General features: G+C 39.6%; 2 protein-coding genes across 14 annotated transcripts in view; one reads left to right on the top strand and one right to left on the bottom strand.

Moving 5' to 3' along the window:
- The window catches only part of TANGO2 (transport and golgi organization 2 homolog), an 87,982-nt gene extending 78,983 nt beyond the window's left edge, over nucleotides 1-8,999 (bottom strand). The window contains exon 1 of one of the 2 annotated variants that reach the window (XM_073313205.1): nucleotides 8,908-8,999. The gene's annotated coding sequence lies outside the window, so the exon portion shown is untranslated. The remainder of the gene's footprint in view (nucleotides 1-8,907) is intronic. The other variant, XM_073313206.1, reaches the window with a different exon arrangement.
- Nucleotides 1-25,775, top strand: part of ARVCF (ARVCF delta catenin family member) — a 543,783-nt gene that overhangs the window by 82,102 nt on the left and 435,906 nt on the right. For 9 of the 12 annotated variants that reach the window (XM_073313190.1, XM_073313197.1, XM_073313196.1 and 6 more), the window contains exon 1: nucleotides 14,234-14,571. The exons of 1 other annotated variant lie outside the window; for it this stretch is intronic. The gene's annotated coding sequence lies outside the window, so the exon portion shown is untranslated. Of the gene's footprint in view, nucleotides 1-13,426; nucleotides 14,042-14,233; nucleotides 14,572-25,775 lie in introns of those variants that run through there. 2 more of the 12 variants (XM_073313184.1, XM_073313188.1) reach the window with 2 other exon arrangements.

Here is a 25,775-nt window from a genome sequence, read left to right as displayed (position 1 = left end):
ATAGAATCTCCCAGGTCGGGGTTCCAGGGGTGTGTGTGTGCGGATTTGATCTTGTGCTTTTTCAGGAAGTTTCTTGAGCAAATGCTGTAGTTGCTTTTGGTAACTCTCAGTGGGATCATAGGGTAATGGCTTGTAGAAACTCGTGTTGGAGAGCTGCCGAGCAGCCTCTTGTTCATATTCCGACCTATTCATGACGACAACAGCACCTCCTTTGTCAGCCTTTTTGATTATGATGTCAGAGTTGTTTCTGAGGCTTTGGATGGCATTGCGTTCCGCATGGCTGAGGTTATGGGGCAAGTGATGCTGCTTTTCCACAATTTCAGCCCGTGCACGTCGGCGGAAGCACTATGTAGAAGTCCAGTCTGCTGTTTCGACCTTCAGGAGGAGTCCACCTAGAATTCCTCTTTCTGTAGTGTTGGTAGGGAGACCTCTGTGGATTAGTATGTTGTTCAGAGGTATTTTGGAAATATTCCTTGAGTCGGAGACGTCGAAAATAGGATTCTACGTCACCACAGAACTGTATCATGTTCGTGGGGGTGGAGGGGCAGAAGGAGAACTTGGATTTAAACTTGGAGAGTGGTCAGTTTGGATGAGCTATTACCAGCAGGATAGTGAGTGTGTGTGTGTGGTTTTTGGGAGGGGGGTGAGGGAACCTGGATTTGTGCAGGAAATGGCCCACCTTGATTATCATGCACATTGTGTAGAGAGTTGTCACTTTGGATGGGCTATCACCAGCAGGAGAGTGAATTTGTGTGGCGGGGGGGGTGGAGGGTGAGAAAACCTGGATTTGTGCTGGAAATGGCCCAACTTGATGATCACTTTAGATAAGCTATTACCAGCAGGACAGTGGGGTGGGAGGAGGTATTGTTTCATATTCTCTGTGTGTATATAAAGTCTGCTGCAGTTTCCACGGTATGCATCCGATGAAGTGAGCTGTAGCTCACGAAAGCTCATACTCAAATAAATTGGTTAGTCTCTAAGGTGCCACAAGTACTCCTTTTCTTTATGCATTAAACTGTTTGTGAAACCAAGCAGTGAGGGATTTGGGTTTGGTGTGAATGCAGGTGGTTCCCTAAACGGACATCTAAAAAGTGGTCTGAAAAATTAAAGTTGGAAAGCCACTGAATTAGCATCATGGGAAACAATCCAGTTTCTTCTTCTTTCTTGTCATTTCCCTATTCTGGGTCAGCAACATTTATAGCCTTCTTCTAAAACACATGATCATATGCCAGATTGATCTCTCTGAGGTCAGCTGCTATCCAGTCCACATACCGAGTCTTTGGTCTCCTTCCATCCGTGATCATTTCAAGAGCCATCCTACAGATATAGCTTTCAGATCTCTACTGGATATGCCCATAGCACAATAGCCTAGCCTCCCTCAGCTTGTCTTAAACTGGAGCAACCTGCATTAGGCCTCTCACAACTTCATTTTATTTCCTATCACAGAGCATTTGACCATCTCAACATCTTCATTTACATGATGGAAAGATTACTAGAAACAATCCAGTTTATTGTACAGATTTCCATGGAGAAGGCCTAAATTCCCTCAAGTTTGCAAGTGTTCAGATCTCAGAGGGTGTCTTATTTAGGTACCTCTCAAATCATTAAACTAAATATAATTTCTCAACAATTTAAGTAACTAAAGATATTTAATAAGGAGCAACTATAAGAACGGCCATAGTGGATCAGACCACAGGCTCATCTAGCCCAGTATCCTGTCTTCCAACAGTGGCCAATGCCAGGTGTCCCAGGGGAAAGGAATAGAACAGGTAATCATCAAGTGATCCATCCCTGTCACCCATTCCCAGCTTCTGGCAAACAGAGGCTAGGGACACCATCCCTGCCCATCCCAGCTAATAGCCATTGATGAACCTATCCTCCAGGAACTTATCTAGTTCTTTTTTGAACCCTGTTATATTCTTGGCCCTCACAACATGCCCTGGCAAGGAGTTCCACAGACTGACTGTGCGTTGTGTGAAAAAATACTTCCTTTTGTTTGTTTTAAACCTGCTGCCTATTAATTTCATTTGGTGACACCCCCCCCCCCCGACCCTCTGTTCTTGTGTTAAGAGGAGTAAACAACACATCCTTATTTACTTTCTCCACACCGGTCATGATTTTATAGATCTCTATCGTATCCTCCCCCTTAGTCGTCTCTTTTCCAAGCTGAAAAGTCCCAGTCTTATTATACTCTCCTCATATCCAACCTGTTCCATACCCCAATCATTTTTGTTGTCCTTTTCTGAACCTCTTCTGATTTCAATACATCTTTTTTGAGATGGGGCAACCACATCTGCACGCAGTATTCAAGATGTGGGCATACCATGGATTCATATAGAGGCAATATGATATTTTATATTTATTATATATCCCTTAATGATTTCCAACATTCTGTTCATTTTTTTGACTGCCGCTGCACGAGTGGATGTTTACAGAGAACTATCCACAATGACTCCAAGATCTCTTTCTTGAGTGGTAACTACTAATTTAGACCCCATCATTTTATATTTATAGCTGGGATGATTTTTCCAATAGTGGGCTTAGTTATTGGATGCCTTGTTATCAAGGAAACAGAATGTCTATTCCATGAGAGAATGTGTTGTTGATCACTGGTTTTATTTCGCAAGTTCCCTGCTTACAAGAGTCAGCAATAAAGTGGAAAAAAACAAAAAATACAAGAACAGAAGCCACATCAGCAGCCTTCCAGATTGCTCAAGAGTTGGAAAAACACAGCAGTTGGCCCCTTCACAATTTTATCAAAACAGGGGAAAAAGTCAGCCTTCCACTGAAGACCAAATTAGCTGCACAAAGCAAGAGACTGCCACTGAAAAGACTGTGGTGCATAAAATGTGTGTAATGCTCCTTTACGTAAACATTAATACTTTCCATCTTCAGCCAACTGATCCCTCCAGGACTACCTATCCTACAGGAGTAAGTCCACATCATACTGCCTCTCCCGCACTCCAAGAAGGCAAAGCGTAACAAACCCAACCTGTAGGCACAGAGCATATAAAAAATTGGCAGCCAAGGATGGGAGAAAGCTCTCTTGCTCCCATTTCTCAAGAATGCTGCCAATCCTCCTCCACTAATTAACCTTATGTTTCTGGAGAGCGGCAGTCTCCTTCACCAGATTTTTTTGCCCCTCCTTTTGGCAGGACTGATTGTTTAAATTTTCAGTTTATCCCACTCCTTTGTTTTCTTCCTCCTTGAAGAACAGAAATCCGAAGGAGCTTGTTTTGGGAGACGGATCCTTGAAGATTTCTCCCTCCAGTCACATATCAGATAAAAGAGAAACAGCCCCATAGTACAGCTTTGGGATTAAAAAAGCAATAGATCACAAAATACTTAATTAATTCACGGACACATCCCAGTCAACCTCAGATCCATAATCCTGATTGCCAGTAAAGTTAATCTAGCAAAGGGAAGGGAATGATCATAGGGGACTGCATGATGCTTAGTTAGTCCATTTATCTAGTGGTTAGAGCAGAGGCCTAGATTATATTTCCAAATTAGGTTAGACAGACATTTTAACTGCTCTGTGTATCAGTTTCTCTCTCTGTAAACTGGAGATGACTTCTAATACAGACCCAATCTTTGTAAAACACAAGAGTCTCAGATGAAGTGTCTAAATTATGCTGTATTCCACAAACAGTGTCAAGGGTATTGTCAAGGTTCCTTCCCCACTCTGAACTCTAGGGTACAGATGTGGGGACCTGCATGAAAGACCTCCTAAACTTATTCTTACCAGCTTAGGTTAAAGACTTCCCCAAGGTACAAACTGTGCCTTGTCCTTGAACCCTATGCTGCCACCACCAAGCGTGTTAAACAAAGAACACGGAAAGAGCCCACTGGGAGACGTCTTCCCCCAAAATATCTCCCCAAGCCCTACACCCCCTTTCCTGGGGAAGGCTTGATAAAAATCCTCACCAATTTGCATAGGTGAACACAGACTCAAACCCTTGGATCTTAAGAACAGTGAAAAAAAAAAATCAATCAGGTTCTTAAAAGAAAAATTTTAATTAAAAAAAAAGGTAAAAAAGAATCACCTCTGTAAAATCAGGATGGTAAATACCTTACAGGGAAATCAGATTCAAAACATAGAGAATCCCTCTAGGCAAAACCTTAAGTTACAAAAAGACACAAAAACAGGAATATACATTCCATCCAACATAGCTTATTTTACCAGCCATTAAACAAAAGGAAATCAACACATTTCTAGCTAGCTTACTTACTAACTAACAGTTGTAAGGCTGCATTCCTGAACTGTTCCTGGCAAAAGCATCACACAGACAGACGAACCCTTTGTTCCCCCACCTCCAGCTTTGAAAGTATCTTGTCTCCTCATTGGTCATCTTAGCTTCTTAACCCTTTACAGGTGAAAGAGTTTTGCCTCTGGCCAGGAGGGATTTTATAGCACTGTATACAGAAAGGTGGTTACCCTTCCCTTTATATATATGACAGGTATGCTCCCCAATCCCTCAGAATCAGTAGTATGCTCTGCTCATGGAGTACAAGAAGGCCTTAGCACATCCATGGACTAGGAACTGTGCAAAGAAGATCCTTTAACCTGGAAAGGCCCCTTAAACAGTTCAGCAGCGTACTTTCTATCTTAATAAATGTGTTGAGTTTAATGCTAACAAGATAAAACCTTGGAATTTTTGTGTGCATGCACACATGATTTTTCTTAGGTGCCATATAGCAGAACAGAGCACACTTATCCAAAACATGAGAGTGTAATGAGAAGTTATCAGGCTACATTACGCTACAGTATTTGACAGCAAAAATAATAAGCGTCTAGTATTTTAGACAATAAAAATGGGACAATTTGCCTTTGTGCCTCATACCACATGCTCCAACGTAACTCTCAGCAGACCCATAACAATAGCATTTATAGTCTATGAAAGCCTAATAAAAGTACTAGGTGGCCACAGTATCCATAGGAAGACTGGGGTTTTGCCACTGTAAGTTTTCTAAAATCCACTAATGCAACTAAAAGTAACTTACAGTTTCGTTACTATAGAAATGCAGAGATCCAGAAAGAGTTTTGTTTAACCTTTATATCACAGCTGCTATAAGAGTTACCAGCTTTCTGATACAGCAGTCTGGCCACACTTGTTTTGTGTCAGTCAATGGTGTAAGGGTCAATCGGTAAGACTTTGACCCTCATCATAAACCTGTATTTATTTATGTTGCCAACATGGTTGAGTTTGCTAACATCTGAGAAGATAATTTCCTCTACTTCCTTTTCTTAAAAAGGAAGAATATCCTGTTTTATATTAAGTCACAATATAATAAAAATTACTATAAAATAATCAACTGTTCCTTTTACAGAAGTAGGTGTTAAATTAGTTTGAGCTCAGCATAACGAAGCGACAGCATAAAATCTGCCCTTGGCTGGAACTCAAACCTCTGATTATCTACCACTAATAGGGCAAGATTACAGATTTTAATAATCACTCCAATAGTTTGATTTTCACAGTGGTTGTGTCTTTTTCAGTAAGAGTCCAAATGTCTTTCACTTATCTCTACGCATACTGCCAGAGTAGTGGCTGGATTTAATATATTTTTGCCATCTGTCCTAAAGATATGAGATGACCAAGACGTTGCCAACTCATGACTTTACCATGTGTCAATATTTGTTGTTTCTTAAAACCCCAGATCCTGGATTCATATAATTAAGTGAGAATTGCCATTTTTAATTTAGAAAAAAATTTCTAGCCCTCATGGTTGCAGAGAAGTTTGGAAATATAATCTATCTGTACACAAATAGCTCAAAAAAATCAAAAGAGCCCAAACATTATTATTGGCTTAAAATCCAGAAATGTAAGAAAACCTCATGGTGATTTTTTGGGGCCTGACTCATGATTTTTGAACACTTGGAATTGGCAATGTTAGATAAACTTGGAAGTGGCTATTCAAAATAATGACCTACCTGAAAGGAGTAATATGCCTGCATCTCACCTTTAGTTAATTTTAAGATTCCCCTCCAACTTCCCAAATACTACTTTTCGCATAAAGTTGTAATGCTGATGAAAGGTTTTGTCTCAAAAAAGCAGTGCTCTGGTTATGGTAGGCTCTCTCCCCTTCCTCTTTCCCTCCCCCACCCCGAAGCTCATCACAGTTTGTGTACTGTAATCATTTTCTCCTCCAGATTTTCCTTTTAATCTGAATATTTTAAAAACACTCTCTTATATATTTCAGGAGTCCAATTCAATCAAAATAGGTCATCAACAAACTAATACAATTCATGCAAAGACAACAGATTTCTGATTACTTGTGTATCAAACAAATCTTGTAATTATGCTAGATTTCCAGGTAGGAGTGATAATATTGCTATTCCATTTCCATAGTTACTCTTATACAATTACATAGCCAAACTTACTTGGAAGCTTGCTGTTATGTCCATTACTACTTTTACTGTGTCCTTACATATGTCAACATTTTATTAGTATTTGTTGACTATTCATGAACATTTAGAATTAATGGTTTTCTGCTCCCTGTTGGCATTTTGTAACATCATTTGTACATGCCATCTCAAGAACAATGCCAGACATACTCAGAACCACCACTCCGATTCTCTGCGCACAATATGCCTATTAATTTCAGTTTTGGCTATGCTGCTGCTGACATCCTCTTGGGTGCCTGAGAAAGGGCATGCACCAAAGTAGAAACTGACTATGAGAAGTGCTTTCAAGGGCACCAAAAACTGAAAAGAAAATATTTATCCCTTATTCTTTCATGCATAATAATCAGAGGTTACTATTACAAAATTTATTTTAATTGGATGCTGTATGATTGGATCCTTTTGCTGAACTGAGGTAATAATTTGATCCAAAAATGTTATTGACTGATGAGGCTCATGGGACACTTCAGAACTATACTTACACGAGCTACTAAGCAAAAAGATATTGGAGTATCCACACTGAAGTAATGTTGATGCCTGTTAAGTAGTTTAAAATGTTATTAAAGGCAAACAACATGATTCAGCAATGGACGATGAACTACTTAGCAAATAATTATGTCTCAGAACATTATTATACCATCATTCACGCAGGTATTATACTGTCATTCACTCTAAGACCATAGAATGGTATGTCAAAACAATAACATCAATGCCGACAGAAATGCTGACCAACAATCCAGTGAACCAATACAAAGATTCCAATAACTGTGGGTGGGGGAAACTAAAATGACTATTCTCTACTGATTGCTATTCTTCTGGTGGGAGGAAGGTGTTTCTTTCTGTAAAGCCTCCTGAACATTAACTATTTGCCATCAACTACTTTATGTGGTATGAAATTGTCAATGTCACTAAATCACCATAGAAGGGTCATGACATGGCATTGAAGAGACCCTGTGACACAAGTCAACTTGCTTGAAAAATAAACATCCCCAAACTCCATGGCACAAAGAGAAAATAAAAGACAATCCCAGCGCAATACCAGCTAGGATTGTGCTCAAACACCATCTAAATAGGTAATTACAGTAACGCCTCACTTAAAGTTGTCCCGGTTAACATTGTTTCCTTATTAGGCTGCTGATCTATTAGATAACATACTCATTTAAAGTTGTGCAATGTTCCGTTATACGGTTGTTTGGTTTGTCTAGCTCCGCCTGCCCAGTGTTCCAGCCGGGGAGCTGGGACACAGCATGGGGGCTTACCCCACTCCGCCCACCCAACATTCCAGCCAGAGAGAGAGCAAGCCCCTAACCCTGCTCCCGGGCAGGAGCGTGGGGCGGGTGGAATGGGGCAAACCCCCCACGCCCCAACCGTTCTACGCCCCTGCATCAGCCAAGCTTCACAATCATCACTGGTGAGTACAGCATTAAATTGTTTAAAACTGATACTATAATGTATATAATGTCTTTTGTCTGGTAAAAATTATTTCCCTGGAACCTAACCTTCCCCTTTTACATTAATTCTTATGGGGAAATTGGATTAGCTTAACACCGTTTTGCTTGAAGTAGCATTTTTCAGGAACATAACTACAATGTTAAGTGAGGAGTTACTGTATATGCCAGAGTATAAGAGTCATTCACTTAATGTTAATTCAATAATCTTAGTACTGCTAACCCTAAGCATTAAAAAATCATGAGTTAAACCCAAAAAAGTCAGATTAAGTAAAATATGATTTTTTTTTAAATTGGGGGGGGGCTCTTTTTTTGCCTTCTGGTATTTGAGTCATTAAAGTTTACTAGAGTCCAGGTTTCTCTGCAACCACAAACTTCCATAAATGATTTTTTTTTTCAAAAGCAAAGGGCCTCAGGTGACCACCTGACTCCCGTAGCTGGAGCTTTATGAACACAGAACAAGACTTGTGATAAATCATGAATGTTGCCAGTCTCAACACCCTTGTGAGGTAGGGAAGAGGGTCTCAGCCCCATTTATAGGCCAGGAACTGAGGCATGGGACGGTTTAAGTGACTTGCCCAAGGTGTAGAGTGACCAGATAGCAAGTGTGAAAAATCAGGACGGGGGTGTGGGGGTAACAGGAGCCCATATTAAAAAGAACCCCAAATACCAGGACTCTCCCTATAAAATCGGGACATCTGGTCACCCTACCAAGGTCCCACGAGAAGACGGTGGTGGAACCAAGAATGACTCCAGATCACCCAAGACCTTAACCGCAAGACCATCCTTCCCTTATTGGCAGGACGTCACCCAGGGCCCCTCTGAGCCTGAAACCCTTGTGGGAGGCCACCAGGGACCCCTCCCCTGGGTGAAGCGGCGATGACTGGGGACCTCGCCTGCAGGGCGCTGCGGACGGGACCAAGGCTCCTACCCCCTCAACTCTGACTCTACAGGCTGCCCCGGACGGCGCGTTTTAGCGGCCCTCCTATTCTTACAGCCCGACAGCTCCAGGGGCTGCCCCACGGAGCAGCGAGCCGCTGACAGTCTCACACTCACCCAGCACGCAGAGCGAAACGCCGCCGCCACCTCAGGCGGTTACACGCTTCCGGGAAAAGGTGACACCCTAACAACAGACACACCCATTGGCCTCTTAGGCCCCTCCTTCTTCGCATGCTATTGGCGCGTAAGCCGCTCTTTTCTCCCGACCTCTCATTGACTCGCTCCCGTGTCGCTCAAGTAGGGTTGCGGCAGCGTTCCAAATCGCGGCTCTTCTCTGCGATCTGCCCCTCCCCGCATCTGGTGCGGCTCTTCCGTTCTGCGCGCTCTCCTCCCCACACGAATCTCCGCTCCGTTTACCTCATCTCTTCCCCAGTAGCTCCTCCCCCAATGGTTCTCCCCTTAGCAGTTCCCGCCTCTCTGGGCCTTGGTGATGGACCCAGGACAAGGGTGACCTGCGGGTGGTGCCCTGCGGGCCCCTAAGCCCAGCAGGCCCAGGAAGCTTTGCAAAGCAGAGGCAGATGGAGCATGGCTGCTGGGAGTCATCTCACACACCCTCTCTGTGCTGACTAACTTTGAGCGCTGGGAAGTTTGTTCAGGTGTAATGAGCTCCAGGCCTGATTGCCATTGCATGACCCCCCTTTTATGTCACCTCAGCATGCAGATATGGCCCTTCCGGAATAGCCCTGGTGTCAGGGCTCTACGCACCTGCCACACTCCCCTCAGTTGTATGTGGCCAGGGTGGCTGTGGTCCAGCTAGTCTCATTTGCCAGAGAGGCTCCTTGCGTCCCCCAGCCACATTTGAGGAGCCCTGAACTTTCTTTGATCTGGGAACTGGGCAGGACCTCGGTTTATCCCAAAATGGGAAAAAAGAGAGGGGGCTTTGTCCTCAGTTACAAACTCAGATCAAAACACAACATTGCCAGAATTCATAATCCCTTGATGATTCTACCTGGAACTGCAGGTTTAAACAAGGATGGGGTAAACTGAGCTGTTCGCCTACCCAACTTGAAATAGTGACTCAAGGAATTTACCATGTGAGGCTTTCAAACAAGATCTTAAACACTTAGGTTCTGCCTGCTTTTCTGGGCAGATAATGGCAGCAGCATGGCTTCAGTTGACCTTCAGCTGTAAATTCAGACTGCCTTCTGGCGGAGCCTCCAGGAGAAGATAGTAGTAAAAGCACTGACTGCTCTCTGAGGGTTAATACCTATCCCATGAGGATAAATCAAGCCCAGTATATAGAAGGTATGAAAACAGTTCTTTAATATGAAGCACTATGAAAGGAAAAGAGCTTCCAAAATAGTAAGAGCTATTTGTGCTATTACATCTAAAGCAGGATGTTAGGCTGATATCCACAGTAAAACTTCAACATGCATAAATGTAGAGAAAAATAGATTTCAGTTTTGAGTTTCCAAGATGTTATTTAAACACAGCTTTTCAAATTTAACATAAGGCAAGTTACACAAGTCTATCAATCTGTGTGGCTCTGCAACTGATTAGTTAATTGTACAATTTTTGAAGTCAAGGAGAGGTGAGAGCACACAGTGCCTGACAGCAGTTACACAGTAACGTGCAGCATTAAGGCCAAAGATTGTTTCAAAAAATCTATTGCATTCCACTGGGTTTTATTTAACATATTTATAGATCTAGCAGATCATTTTGACATTAAGCGGAAGAAATCTCTATTGGGGAGTAATGTCTTAGAAAATGCTTTAGAATGGATTATTAGAGTACAGTAAAACATGTCATAAGCTATCACTTGAGAGACCAACCATATTGGTTGTTTACCAGAGGTGGATCTATAATAAAGGACAAATAAAATATGCTGAGATACTTTAAGGTAGTCTTTTAAGACAGGAGGTTTCTTAATAAGGATGGTACCTTGAATAGGTTTGAATGTAATTTGAACGAATTGTGTTCCATGGAGACTTGATATTTTGTCTTTGTGATAGTTTGGTCATGTTTTTCTATTTTAGCATTTTGATGTGGTATCCCTTCCCATAATAAGACTATGTTTTTGTAAGATGCTAATAAGATCTTTTAGTTAAGGTATCTAGGGCAGCAGTTCTATCTTGTTGAAAGTATTTAACCAAATTATAAATGCTTCTTTGCTTGATACCTATTAAAAATCCTCAGATGTTAAGGCTCTGCATGTCTTCAGTAGAAGTTGCATCCCTGGAGAAGAGGAAAAGGCAAATTCTCTATGGGTTTGAGAACATAGATAACTGTGTTGGCTTTCACTGATAAGCCACATATTTGCCTGTTTTCTACACATTTGAAAAATTTGATTAGTTTTACTGTGCCATTTGAAGATTTTGTTTAAGGAGCTTTCCCAAAAGCAGACCATTAAGGGGTAGCTAGATGTAGTGGGGCTATTGCCTATTTAATCCCCTGCTTCTACTTCCTGTGCCTACAGTAATTTCTTTTCTCCCTCAAAAGCTCTAGTTGCTCTTATGTCCTTTGTTAACCCCCCGTCTTTTCATTTAGCTTCTATTACTGCATTTAGCTTCTATTACTAACCAAATTACAATAGTCCATTCTCAAGTGGATATTGTTCACGTGTTTGTTTTGAGTGCATTCAGTGAAAGAAGTGGTGGAGAGTCCAAGGAAGGGGTCCATAGGCCACTGGTGGTCTGTGGAGCACTTGCTGGTTGTCTACAGAACTGAATGGTCACATGGTTCTTCCTGCTTATTTCTAGATGTTTCATTACATTAAAAGAGCTAAAAGAATATATTATACTTTCCTAATTTTACAATAATTGCCTATATGGAAAATTATAGCCACAAGGGTGTTACATAATTGCAAATGTGAGGGGAAATGTTTCACAAAACTGCGATTGAGAGAAGATGTGGCCTGTAGGCTGTTGTGAGGCTTCTGCTGAATAGGTCACTTGACACTGATAGTTTGGTTAAGTTGATCCTACAAGCACTATGTACATAAGTCCTACTGAAGCCAAGGGAAATTCCAGAGGGCTCTTACAGAATCAGGCCCATTATTTAGTACAGATTTTACCCACCTGCAAAGTTATAATGACACTGTTGTATTTCACAAGGGTTTTGTCAAGAAGACTGAGATTTTCAGAGGTGATTAGTGGTTTTGGGTTCCTCCATTTTGGGTTGCCCAATTTGACAGCAGGAAAAAAGGGCCCAATTTTCATGGGGTGTCAGATTCAGCACCCAAAACCTGAGACCATCAAAAGTCATGTCAGTCTGAAAATGTAGGTCTAAGGGATAAATTTTCAGGAGGTAGGATTCACTTTTTTTGAAGCTATAAATTTTGAAGTGTAGATGCATCTCAGGTGCTTAGAACCACATGTACCGATATTTTCTTATACTGTACAGATGCAAACTTCCAGCAACTGCAAAAAGAAGTTCAGCTTCAGCCCATCTAAAAATTAGCTTGGGATGGAGGTTCTTGGGGAGAACAAGAAGATCTGGTTTTGATTTCTGACTGACAGAGAATTCCTACGGGACTTTGGGAAAGACATTTACCCGAACAGATATTCTGTAACTAAGGCCCCAATCCTGCAAAGTGCTTTTACTAATATGTAGTGCCATTCATCCAGAGATCACATCTTGAAAAAGGCAAAACTCATGGAGGTGAATGGGAATTTAGCTGAATCAGGAGAGCAGTATTGAGCCCAAAATGTATAAAGCAGTTAATACATTCAAATGAAAGGTTCTAAATATATCAATCATAATAAAACTTGGGTCCAGTTTATAATGTTGCCAGCTCCTGTATTTTGTTGCATGATGCAATATCTGGCATTCCTTATAACCCCAACTCTTGAATTTGTGTTGCAAGAGAATCTCTGCTTTTGTTTGAAAAAGCAAGTCTCATGGCTGGCGGGAAAGCTTGAAGATGTGATAAGTGAAATTTAAAGGCTTAAAAAAAGGGCAAACAACCATACATTTGTTTAAAAATCATGAATTTTTAAAAGACTGATTTTTGGCTAAATATTTGAATGTTTGGACTTGGTGATGCTGAGTTTATGTATTATTCTGGTGCCATAAATCCTTGCACAACCAATCCTGTATCTTGGCACTCAAGTCTTTCACTGAAATCAATGCAGATTTGGGATATCTGAATGCAAGATCAAGCTCCTCTTTGTTTGGCTGTTTGGACTTTGGGGCTAAAAGTTCTTGCTGTCCGGATGTCATGTTTCCTTTTCAGTTTGTTACATGTGCTTTAGAATCTGCAAAGTGTAAATCTATAGTGCTTCAGAAGGATTTTTAATTCCATGTTTTGTTTTGATTTTTTGTTAATCACCATGGTATTTCAAGTGATTAAACAAATTAAGAACATTAAATCATCATGTATTCCCAAACGGAATGGGACCAGTGAACTTCTCTCTCACTCCTAGGGGAGGCTAATTCCACTTTGACGGACGCTCATGCTGTCCAATGCCAAACTGCGCTGGCAGCCAGTGACCAGACTAGAAGAACTTCACCAATGAGATAGTCGTTGCTGGGTTTAACAAAACAAAGATGCCCAATGGGAAAAATCATGGCTAGTGAGGACTGCGTCGTTTTGTTTGCTGACTGCAGACGGACAGCTGCGAACTAGGGGGCAAGAAGCAGCCGTAGCAGGACCATTTTCTGGATTTGGAGCACAATTCAGCTGTTTTCTACCCCATCCCCGCTGCTCCCAGCACAGACACACTAATCAGCCTTGCTGTCCTTAAAGGAGGGAGGGAAAACCTGAATTCCTGTTTCCATCACTCAGTATTTTTAACCCCCACCAAAGTTTTACTGATAAGAAAGGATGAACGCCCCCACCCTATAATAGAGTTGGAAGGATGAATAGGAGTGCACGTTAACTTACAAGATCCAACTGCGTCTCTGGTGGGCATCTTATTGGGGGTCTGTTTGAAAGGGCGTGGGAGAAATTAGGCGTTATACAAACTTTACAGTTGACTGTTTAAATGTAAGCCCTGCGGGGCGGGGGGCAGGATTGCACAAAAACCCTTTAAGAACAGACATTATTCTTCAGCCTCTTTTTTGAGGGCGGGGGGAGTAGACTTTTGGGGAGCGATATAAGGAAGGTTGTTTCTCCGTGAGAGATGAAGAGCGCCAGACGCTGGATGTGGGAGTGGAAGACCCTATAGAAAGATAATGGCAGCAAGTTTATTTGTCTTTTAAAAAGAAGGAATCCTAACTGTGTATTTTAAAAAGAAAAGCAGCAAAAAAGGTAAATGCAAAAAAGGGTTAAACACTCCTTCTATTCCCTCCACCCCACCCCCACCCCCCGCGAGCCTTTGGATAAAGATGTTTTCTTGAATACCCTTTGTAAATGAGGAGGGAGGAATTTGGAGGTGGGAGGGAGGAAATTCAGCCCGAGTCGGATGCATCTACTATGTTGGCTTGGTGGGTAAGAAGGGAATTGAATCTGAATCCGACGTACCCATTGTGATCTCTGGAGAGGAATTTATGAGTTGGGGGATGGAAGGAAATGCAATTTAAATCGAATGCACCTACAGCGCTTTTTCTGGGGTCGGGGAATGAGTGAGTAGCAGGCAGTGGGGATCTTAGAGGTATTTTCTGTTTCTGGAAAATGAAAAGGGAGAGAGGAAGAGGTTTGGCTGATCTACTGCCGATCAATTGCTGAGTATTTTATTTGAGAGGGTTTGTTTGTTTTTTGGTACACCCGCTTCCTTGTGATCCTGTGAAGCCAGAAGAGGCGAGAAAAATATGCTGAGGACAGAAATAGAAGAAGAGATGGTGAGCAGATCTTTGGGCTTGGGGGAGTGAATGGACTGTATCACAGTCTTGTATCACAGATCTTGCAGGGTGAGGTGAATTTAGGATGACTTTGCATCAGGCTTGTAGACTAGCTTTGTTTGTTTAAGGTTGCAGTTCAGGCTTGAAATAATACATATTTGTTTTTCCTGTGATATACAGTGAGGAGCTGATTGATGTGAATGGCTAAAATTACAAATAGCCACCACACACGCAAACCGTAAATAAACCAATACTGTGTTAATTCTGCAATATGATGAGCATCTCTTGTCATACAGGGAAGTCATTTCTCAGATTATTTGTGGCGTGCATAGGAGATGAGCCTCTTGCTTTGTAGAAAAGAGCACAAAAAACTAACCTTTTTATTTTAAATAGTGAAATGATTAAATCCTCTTACAGCCTTACCATCCGAAGGAATTATTTTTACTTTGCATTTTTCTCTACAGTATTACTTTGCATAGTTATAAGCTAATGTTTCCAAAACTTGAGCAACTCTTTAAAATGTTCAGATCAAGCATATAAATGGCAGAGATCTCTTTTCCCATATTGTATTGTATTTGATGGATTCTTCTAAAACATTTATTTCTCAGGTTTTATAATGTACTCTTGTGCCTAGTTATGGTGAACTCCAGCTTTTGTTCTTAGCATGTTCAAAAAAATACTAAGCTGAATTTTGCACAAGTAATGTCACTTCATGGTCCAATGTTATTAATCTTTTTAAACATTGACTGTATGACATCTACAAATTGGTGAATAAATATTTTTTCCTTAATGTAGTGAGGATTTTTTGTGGTAAAATTCCTGATCCCAAGTGATAAAATATTGACATTGGCTGATAGTATCTTCCTATGGATGCAATGCTGCAGTCTGCACCTGTTTCAGCTTCTATAGATTTAAAGAGATATCTTACTTACAAAACTGCAGAAATTTTATATTGTGCAGGAATGGAACCTGACATTTTACTGTCTCTGAAAAATGTTAGAAGAAACTGGAATAAGGAAAAAATGAAGTTTCATATGGAGTCTGCTTTGGAGCAAATTAGGATTTGTTACATATGCAGTGCTAGTTTAATATATGATGTCTGAAGAAATTGGAAGGCTGGATAATTCAGTTTCTACAGGAAAGCAACTTGTGATCTACATTATGATCCCAATAATGCAAGATATTTAGATGGATGGTTGTTAAATTTATTTTAAGCGACATCTCTGTAAATGGTTGTCTGAAATATTTAAATTATATGCCCCATTAGGCAAATGGGTTTCTTTCCCCTGCCTGGCTAGAGGAATGTATATGGTGGGCAAGGTTGAGAGGAACAATACAGTTTGACTGTATAGTTATATCCCCATGTTTTGTATAATGATGCTTAGGCTTTGTTTTATTTGACATTGGTTGTTATCCCTACAAAGTTGCCTTTGCTGATTTGATATTATTATTATATGGTTCCTCTCGACATAAATAACTAAAGCAGTGGATTTAACCATAGATTTGACCTGATATTTAGAGGTAATTGATGAAAAATTGTTTCCCATTGCTTGTGGTTTTCATCTGTTCATTCAAAATTCCTGCAGTGGAATTTTGTTTCAGTAATTCTTTATTATTGAAAGGACCAATAAGTTAGCAAAATGCAGAGTTATTTACAGGATATACCGTTTGTCAGTAGTGCACTGGCAGAGAGTAGAAAACTTCATTTTAGTTGTACTTTATATTTTGTACAAGCTATAATGAAGACTGACATTTTATCCTAGAAGTTCATGTATATGCATATTACAGTTATATAAATGGAAGCACCTAAATCTTATTTTATGTAAAGCAATAAACACTATTTCTGCATTGTTTCCGGTAGATTTAAATTTGCATATGAAACTGTATACTATCAGAAAACCTGTCGGAACTGTTGTACTACCAGATTTATAATTTGCTGCTCTTAATATTTTATTATGTGGGTATAAATCGTTGATGCAAATGCTGTAAACAAATGCCTTTATAGCTAAGAGTGAGACTACATTTAGCTTATCCCCTTCCAATTTAAGGGAAGTATGACAGCATGTTATACAGTGGATTGCTTTAGTAATAACTATCAGTGTAATCTCCAAAGCAGAAGTTCCAATCAGATATTGCACTCCTTCCCCTCTCATCTGCATAGGAGATCAAGGGCCAAATTCTGTTATATTAGTATAGATTGGATTCAGTGATCACTCTGGGTTTACACCAGTCTCATTGGAAGTAGATTCGAGCTCTTAGTCTTTATTCTAAATTCATATCTCCTTGTAGTTCAGAAGAGTCAGTAATCAAAGAATATTTATCTTCCTAACACAAAACACTTAGGATGCATGCAATTAGACAAACATTGCATTTTCTCCAAAAAGTAGATAGAAATATGATATTGCTATAACATGAAAAACAAGAAAAAAGATATCTTGAGGTATTCTCCTATTAAGTGACAGAGTAGGTATGATTTACATATGTCATGTAATCGATAAGTAAGGCTAAGATTTCGGCATGGGTAATTTTAGTCAAAGTAAGGGACAGGACATGGATAATAAACAATAAATCATGGAAGCTGGAGCCCTACCGCTTGAGGCTGACAGCTGGAGCCCCATCTCCCAGGACTGAAGTTACAGAGGTCATGTAAAATCACGGACTCTGTGACCTCCATGACCGACTCATAGCCTTATCGATAAGCACAACCATGTATCTCACCTATCTTTGGAAAGCAGTGGAATTTGACCTGCTTATTAAAAATAGGTCTTTCCCCATCAAGTTGCAGTGGGGGAGGTTTAGATTGGATATTAGGAAAAACTTTTTCACTAAGAGGGTGGTGAAACACTGGAATGCGTTACCTAGGGAGGTGGTAGAATCTCCTTCCTTAGAGGTTTTTAAGGTCAGGCTTGACAAAGCCCTGGCTGGGATGATTTAACTGGGAATTGGTCCTGCTTTGAGCAGGGGGTTGGACTAGATGACCTTCTGGGGTCCCTTCCAACCCTGATATTCTATGATTCATCCATTTGAAAGAAGCCAAAATAAGACTGAAAAACAGTGGCACATGCATTTCATTTTCTATTAGCCCTTTCCACTTCCTCAACAACCAAAACCAGACAAGCCACAAAACCCCTTCAGGTTCCATTATACCAGGGTTCTAACATCTGTGATCTAGCTCAGGATGAATCTGTGTGAAGTATCCCATAAGACTGGGATATGTAAAGGAATCATATTCCTTTTGTTATCTATTTCTCTGCAATGTTTTAGGAGCAGGCAGCAAAATGTAGTAAGCTCCAATTTTTTGAAAGGCTGGCAGAGAGACATTTGGCAATCAGATTTTCACAAAATGGCCTTTTAGTGTGCACAAATAGCTTATAATTTAATGTTAAATGAACAGCATCTATTACCCTTCATTGCTTTATAGACATAGTTAGTACACGAGACAAAGTATCTTTTCTATAGTCTTGGTTACATTCATTGACTGCCATTGTTTCATTGAAGTTTTCTAGTTTGACCCACAAATACGCATGTCCCTTCCAGTACTTAAGGGTTAACCCTAAGAAATCGTGGGGAAAATGGTGGAGAGGAGAATGCGGAACCGTGGGGAAAATGAATGAGGGCTCCTAAATTATTTTATTCTATTATAAAGGACACTTTAGTTTTCTTAATCTAGTTACTGAATTCCGACTCCTACTAAGAACCAACTGAATACATCTTCTGGTAAGACTTGTCATTACTGGGAGTGTATCACTGTTGGTACTGTAGTGGTCAGCCTGTGAAAATAAATCTAACTACTGAAGGCACTATCATACCACTAAACATTGTGTATTTTGGCTTATCAACTTATCGATTTTAATTCATTATTGTAGTGTTAAATTATGTTAAAAAGGATTCAGGGAGCTCTCTTTGAACATATTCTCTCAAGTTTAGATTCTTATTTATGTAAGTAATCTGCTTTGATGAATACAGAATTGTATGTCTTATGACCTCATCACCCCCTCCTCTTCGAGTGAACTACAAAAGAGTCAAGTGTCCTCAAATTAATGGAAACTCCAATTTTTCTATCTTGAGTTGTCTAAGGCTTGAGGGGCTGAGTGTCCACAATTCCAGTTCAAGTCAATAGTGCTGCCAGATGACAAGCACCTATGAAAATCAGGACCCCATGTGTGCCAAACTGTGCACTGAAAATTGCTGGACACTTTTGAAGAGGTTTGCCTAAGTGTTTACATTTTTAGAAGTGTGAACTTTTGTATAGGCTAGAAAATACTTAGTTTCTTTCTTTAGCATAACAACACCTGTTGTGATTCTAAATCTTTGCAGTGCAGCATCTCTCTAAATATCCCATTACTAATCCAGCTAGCCCTCATTCATCTAAGCATTACTCACCCAACTAGTGTAGTTCCTGAGTAATCAGTCGCTATAGCCTGCAGTGAGACAACCTAAGGATTTGGAGACTCAGACTGTGTTTGTTTTTGTAATTTTACAAAGCAAAGTTATGGTTCTAGGTCGCAGGATCAATCTGACTAGATTTGCTTATAACTAAAAAGTAATTACCATGCAATACCTTTCTGATGGCCTTGTGAAACGAGAAGTTGGTTTTACTCTATTTTCTGGTGCACACATGCTCACCTTTGTAGCAGTCTCAGAGACCCATAGACTGCATTGGCATTGAGAAATTGGAGATAAATGAGTTTTGGCCTAAGAGATGGTTCCTCCATTTTAGATTTGGGGCAACTAGTGGGAAGCTTTCACTGCTGCTGCACTGGTTTTGAGGTTAGAAGATTTCAGTCTCCAATATTGTAAATATAGCACTATCCATGGGCACTTAGTCCACTTAACAATCGAGGGAAATGATGCAATTATGTTGTAACAAAATAGTCTAGAATCGTTGGATACATGTAAAATGGGACTATTGCTACAGCCCCATGAAGACTGTGGCACAAACCCATGATTTTAAAACACTGAAGAATTTGATTGTTTTGAGGCAATATTTCAGTTGGTTAAAAGAAATGTTCTTGAAAAATTGCCCCCCCCAACAGAAAATGTCTAATAGCTAGCAATGATAATACTTTATCTTGTACAGCATTCACTGTAATCAATAATCCTCAGGTAAGATAAAAATGTAATGGTAAAAAGAGCTCATCACTGAGGTCTGTCTTTTGGTTTGAGTAACTGATTTGTGTGTTTCGTGTCTGCAACAGAAAACTACTTAATCCCTTTGTCTTTTATCTGTGCAGTTTACCTAGTGGCAGTTTTACAAGGCATTAAGATTAATTAAGAAAACCTCGGGAAGATGGTGCCTCTCTTATTTAATTTATCCACTTTATACTGTACTGGAAGACCATTTTGTGATGTTGGAAAATGTGCAGTATGCTATGTCTCACCAAATATGATAGCATCATTAGACATTTTAAGATCTTTATTCAATATCTTTCAAGATCTTTATTCACTTGACTGTACTGTTTTAAATCTTCTACCATTTTTTCTAATTATGGTTTTCCTGCATCTTGTGCACATGCTTTTTTATTTCAGGAGCTTTTACAATGTTTCCATGAGCTACAGTGTGGAAATATGCTTCTGATTTGTAGGTCAGTGAGAAATTGAGATTTTGCAATCTAAGCAGTATCGTTTCTTTGCTGGTTCAGTGCTTACGTGACATTTCAAGTTGGCTAAAGAGTAAAAGGACACTGTTGAGGTATCTTTCACAATTTAATTTTTAATTTTTTATTTGTATACTTAATGCTGTCATATGACCTTGGAAGCTTGAAATCTGAAGCCATACCAACCAATTCATCCTCCAGAACAATGGTTTACTATGTGGCTTCTTATGGTTTATTTAAAAATACTGAAGCATTTAGTGTGTTGGGAAAAACACTGATGAAGAATTACATTGCAAGAGTGAACATTGCAACTTGGTGTAAGAGGGAAAAGCAACTAGATCAATTTTGGCTCATGGAATTCTGACATTATTTAATTATGGTAAAACTCAAGTATTTTATTTCCTCTCTCCCCTCAACCCCTTTAGAATTGTGCATTTATTAGTCTTGAGAGTGTACGGGTAGAAGTTGCTTCCTCATCATGGAATCATAGAACTGGAAGGGACCTCAAGAGATCATATAGTCCAGCCCCCTGCACTCATGGCAGGACTCAGTAGTATCTAGACCATCACCGACAAGTGTTTGTCTAGCCTCCTCTTAAAAATCTCCAGTGATGGAGATTCCACAACCTCATGTATTGACATTCTTATCAATGGACTTCCAAGACCTTCATTCTCAGTTAGATACATTTTAAGTTACTTAGTCAAGTGTTACCACATGGATTCTTACAGCTACACAGTCCCATTGAATTCATTTGGCTTCCACTCAGGTGTGGGGTCCTCCTGGGCAGAACACTTCACAGGATCAAGGCCTCACTCTATATCTTGCACTTTATGTTCCTCAGGAATTGATTTTTTCTAAACTTATTTCTGGTGGCACAGAAAATGCACAAGATGCTTTCCAAACAGAAAAGGGAGTTCAGTCCATGTCCCAAGGTTGCTTACAGTCTAAAGACAAGTGGCATGGAAGGAAGGTTATTACGTTACATTCTTAATGTATGTTAATATATAGTTTAAATATGATTTTTAAACTGTTTGTTTGCAATAAATCTGAGGAATATTTTTCAAGTTCCCCATAGTTACCTCAGCAGAAGAGAGTATTCAGTGAAGGAATTCAATGTGGAGAAAGAAGAGGTCTGAAGGATGAGTTCAGGAAGATTGTTCCATGCATAGGGTTGGAAATTCTCCTGTAGCCCAGGTGACGAGGCCTGTGCTTTTGGAATAAGATGATCTAAATTAATTCCTATAGTTGCTATAAAGTTCTGAGTGGTAGCAGTATGCAGCATAATGACAAGGTCCTAGGTGGCCACAGACTTGGTACAGCATTGTACATTGTTGTCTTGTGTGCTTGTTTACATTACAAAGTGCACTTTTAATAGAAGTCTAATAGAAGTGCACACTTGGTAGTTTTGACAGTGTTCAGATCTCTGAACATTTGTTAAAATAAAATCTAAAAATTCAAAATTAATACCTATAGAGAAATGTATTAGAAATGTTTAAAATCTTGACCAGGGTTTAAAAAATGTATTTAGGGAGATTTCCCAATTGGATCCATTTTGAATTGTCTAATTGGAAATGTGTTATCTTTGGGAATACTGCAAGTTCAGAAAGGTGTATATTAAATCAGTCCAGAGCAGAGTTAGTTGAACTGTTTGTTTTTTTTTTAAATATATAAACTAGATAAAGGATTATCCTTGCAAAAAACAGACCCAGGTTAAGTGTGTGTAACAGATACAGTGTAGATGTTTCTTAGGTTCTAGAAATTCATCTGATTTGATAAACGCATTCATACATAAACAAGTACTCTGCTTTCAGCTCCAATGAAGATATTTCTTTGTAGGGAAAATATATCACTTATCACTGTAATAATGTCTTTGCTTAATTTATCTTTTTTTTTTTTTGCAGTGTTAAACAAGTTAGTGAAACCAAAGCCACTCTAGCCAGGGATTTAATAGTCTGTTAATCAATTGTTATGGCAGCATAATTTCTGCACATGACTTGGAAGCATATCAGTGTAATTCCTCCATGGGCTTTTTCCATTACAATACACAATTCCTGCTTAATGTGGGTTATGCAATGAGAAAGTGTCACCTTTATTTTTTGCAATTAAGTCCTTGAGCATTGAATTATTCTGATTATGGACAACAATGGAAGGGCTCATCTATGTATAGTAGTCCTATGAGTAGGGCTCTACCAAATTCGTGGCCATGAAAAACGTGTCACAGACTGTGAAATCTGTTCTTCCCCCATGAAATTTGGTCATTTGTGTGCTTTTATCCTATACTATACAGATTTCACAAGAAGACCATTGTTTCTCAGATTAGTGGTCCTCACCCAAATGGGTGTTGCTGGGAGGATGCAAGGTTATTTTAGGGAGGTCACCGTTTTGTCACCCGTACTGCTGTGTTGCCTTCAGAGGTGGGCAGCCAGAGAGTGGCAGCTGTTAGCCGGGCGCCCAGTCTGAAGGCAGTGCCGCGCCAGCAGCCCTGCAGAAGTAAGGGTGGCAGTACCATACCATGCCATCCTTACTTCTGTGCTGCTGCTGACGGTGACTCAGCCTTCAGAGCTGGGCTCCTGGCCAGCAGCCACCACTTCGAGATGCCCAGCTCTGAAGGCAGAACCGCCAGCAGTAGCAGCGCAAAAGTAAGAGTAGCAGTACAGCAACCCCCCTTACAATAACCTTGTGACCTCCCCACAATTCCTTTTTGGGTGAGGACCCCTACAGTTACAACACTGTGAAATTTCAGATTTAAATATCTGAAATAATGAAATTTATGATTTTTAAAATCCTATGACCGTGAAATTGACCAAAATGGACTGTGAATTTGATAGAGCCCTACCTATGAGTAACAGATGTTACTACTGTGTGATTTAATTAAGCAACAATGTTCACCATTGCTGGGTCTGCTGCTAGGTAACTAGCTGACTTGTTAGACAGCTGAATGTACATAAGAGGATCACGTTAACTTATTTTTTAATATTTTAAGATTCAAAAAAGAAATCCTTTATAAACCACATTTTAGTAGCAAGAGTTGGAGATGCCAAAATACCCCAAACTCCTGGCAGCCTTGCTCTAAAGATAGTTAATAAAAGGTGGGATATCTTGGGATTTGAGAATCTCAGTCTGAAGATGGCACTTAAGTGGATTTCTGTTTGTACTTGAAAAACATTCACTTGAGTTGTTAGCAACTATAGATAAAGCCCACCTCTAAGATTAATTATTCTAAAAGATTCTAGAAAAAATTCCTTCTGGTTATTTTGTGCAGTTTCATGTTAATTGACAGTTTAACTTCCTGTGATGTGCACTAGCATGACAGTATCACTCATGTACTGACCTGGGAACCCATGTACATGTTTCTGCAAGACAGCATTTACCAGTAACAGCAAAGCTGAACCTGAAAGTTGAGCGGCATTAGGCAGGAGTATGCACAGAGAGGAAAGTAGTCCCAAGCATTGTGGGTATTACTGTTCTGGGGCTTGCAAGAGAACCTTTTGAATATCAGCCAATAAACAGAAAAAACCCTAAAAATGTTTATTGAAGAAATTAAAAAGTTAATGATGGGCTGTTTAAATGGTGCTTTTGTAGAAAATTGAAGTTTTAAAGATGTAACTTGACAGTATCCCTTTAGAACTTATACAGAAGAACCCTTTGCAATTATTAGTGTAATTATTTTTAGTGATGTCCTGCTCTTCACTTTGAGGCATCTAGCAAGTCTTTCTAACGATGTATATGAGACTGAAACTGTTTAAAGGTTAAATTGCTGGAAGTATAAAATCTTTTCCCTATTGTGCCTCAGCCTCCACTTTGGGACCAGAGTGACATTGAACTATGTCACTACTACACAATAGTTCTTATTTGCTACATGTAACGGATTCAGGTCAGCTGTAAAATCCTTGGGTGCAGAATGCATGTGTGTGTTTACTACACTTATGATCTGATCACTGTATCTCTATTAAACTTTTCGGTAGTTCTTACTCTGTCACTTGAATTAGCAAACAGTAATCTGCTACAATATATAGTATGGAAATTTTGATTTAGAAGTAAACTCTGTTAAAAAAGAACCCCTATTAAATACCAGTCTAACATTCTTGACAAAGCTCTAAGGCAAAAGTGTGATTCAAGAAAGCTTTATTCATGCCAATTTGCAAAAAAGCTATAGCCCACGATGAAAATTGCTCTGTGCCAGTTTTGCAACTATGTAAATAATAAACACAAAATGCTCCTAAGGTTTCAAAAGCAAAATTTTACTATAGGCAAGACCCATAGATGTAAGAGTTTTCCAGTAAGTTTAAGATGTAATCTTTTTCTGTCCTTGAATAAGTATCATATAACTTTATTTTATCAATATAATGCCAAGTGTAGTATCAAATATGAATCCTGATTTAAACTGGCAATGTTCAGCTTCCTTGTGCTGCAGGCTGGGTCATAACATGCTGGTATAACTACTCCACAAATTTTTAGTTTAGTTCTTCTTTATTTCAATGTGACAATACAAGTAGTGAGTTATTGATGGCAGCTAAAGTGACACCATTATGACTGTAATCAATAATCCACCTGCTCAGAATAACAACTACCACCAGGAACATATTTTGAATTGATTCAGAAATCTATGCCTCCTTCAGTTACCCCACTTTGTTACTTCCTTGATTTATACAACAAAATCTCTACTTTAGGCAAGCTGTTACAGAGTTAAATACTAAGAAATGATGGCATATCCAGATGTAAATTACACAGTAAATATGTCACTATAAACAGAAATACCACTTGCTAAATTCCTGTGGGTTCTGATTCAGGACCAAATGCTTCCTTACCACAGCCTGCAAGATAATGTAAATGAAAAGCCATATTTAGACAGTGCTTTAAATGGGGTTTATGACAATGGAAGACACTAAATGGCCTTTCGAGATCAAACAGTCCTAAACTTGAGACCTTGGTAAATTTACTTGATCACATTCAAGCTCCTACCTCAAATTAAAATTAAACACATGTGCGTACACTCCCTCCTCCCTAACTTCACTGTTCACCTTTTTCTTCTGTTTCTCACTAATTGAGGAAGTTCTCATAAGAGGACACCATTTAAAAAATTGTTGCTCTCTAGCTACCTCTTCTATGCCTAAAACTGCTGAAATTAACAGGAGGTACAAGCTATAACCAGGATGCAAGAAACTGCAGCGTTCTTGAGAACAAGATGTTTTAGGCCACCTGGTGACACATCCTTACCCTCCAATCCCTGGTTCATTTTACTGTTTAGCTGATTAGACAAGTGAGCCCGTTGGCAAGCTACCATACAGATTTATTAAATGGAATAAAATCAACTTAAGGGCTATAAAAATTTGAAAAGAAAACTTGTTTTAAAGTTTGATTGTGAATAATCTCAGCATGTGAAGTGTTCCCTCAGCTACGGATACAATGGTCCATATAGTTTCAGGTATACTTTGTAGACTTTGCATTTAAAACTGATTGAAAAAACTTCAGACTGAAAATGCAGATCTATATTCCATTCTGCTAGTAATCCACTCATTAGTTTAGCTCCTGTAGATGTAAAACCTTACTACTTATAGAGGGCTTAACCTTTTGTGGTCCCTGCCCCCTGCAATGCCCCACCCCTGC

This window comes from Lepidochelys kempii, chromosome 15, assembly GCF_965140265.1.
Source record: "Lepidochelys kempii isolate rLepKem1 chromosome 15, rLepKem1.hap2, whole genome shotgun sequence".
In the NCBI taxonomy this organism is placed as follows: Eukaryota; Metazoa; Chordata; order Testudines; family Cheloniidae; genus Lepidochelys; species Lepidochelys kempii.
This window is presented reverse-complemented; position numbering and strand designations above follow the sequence as displayed.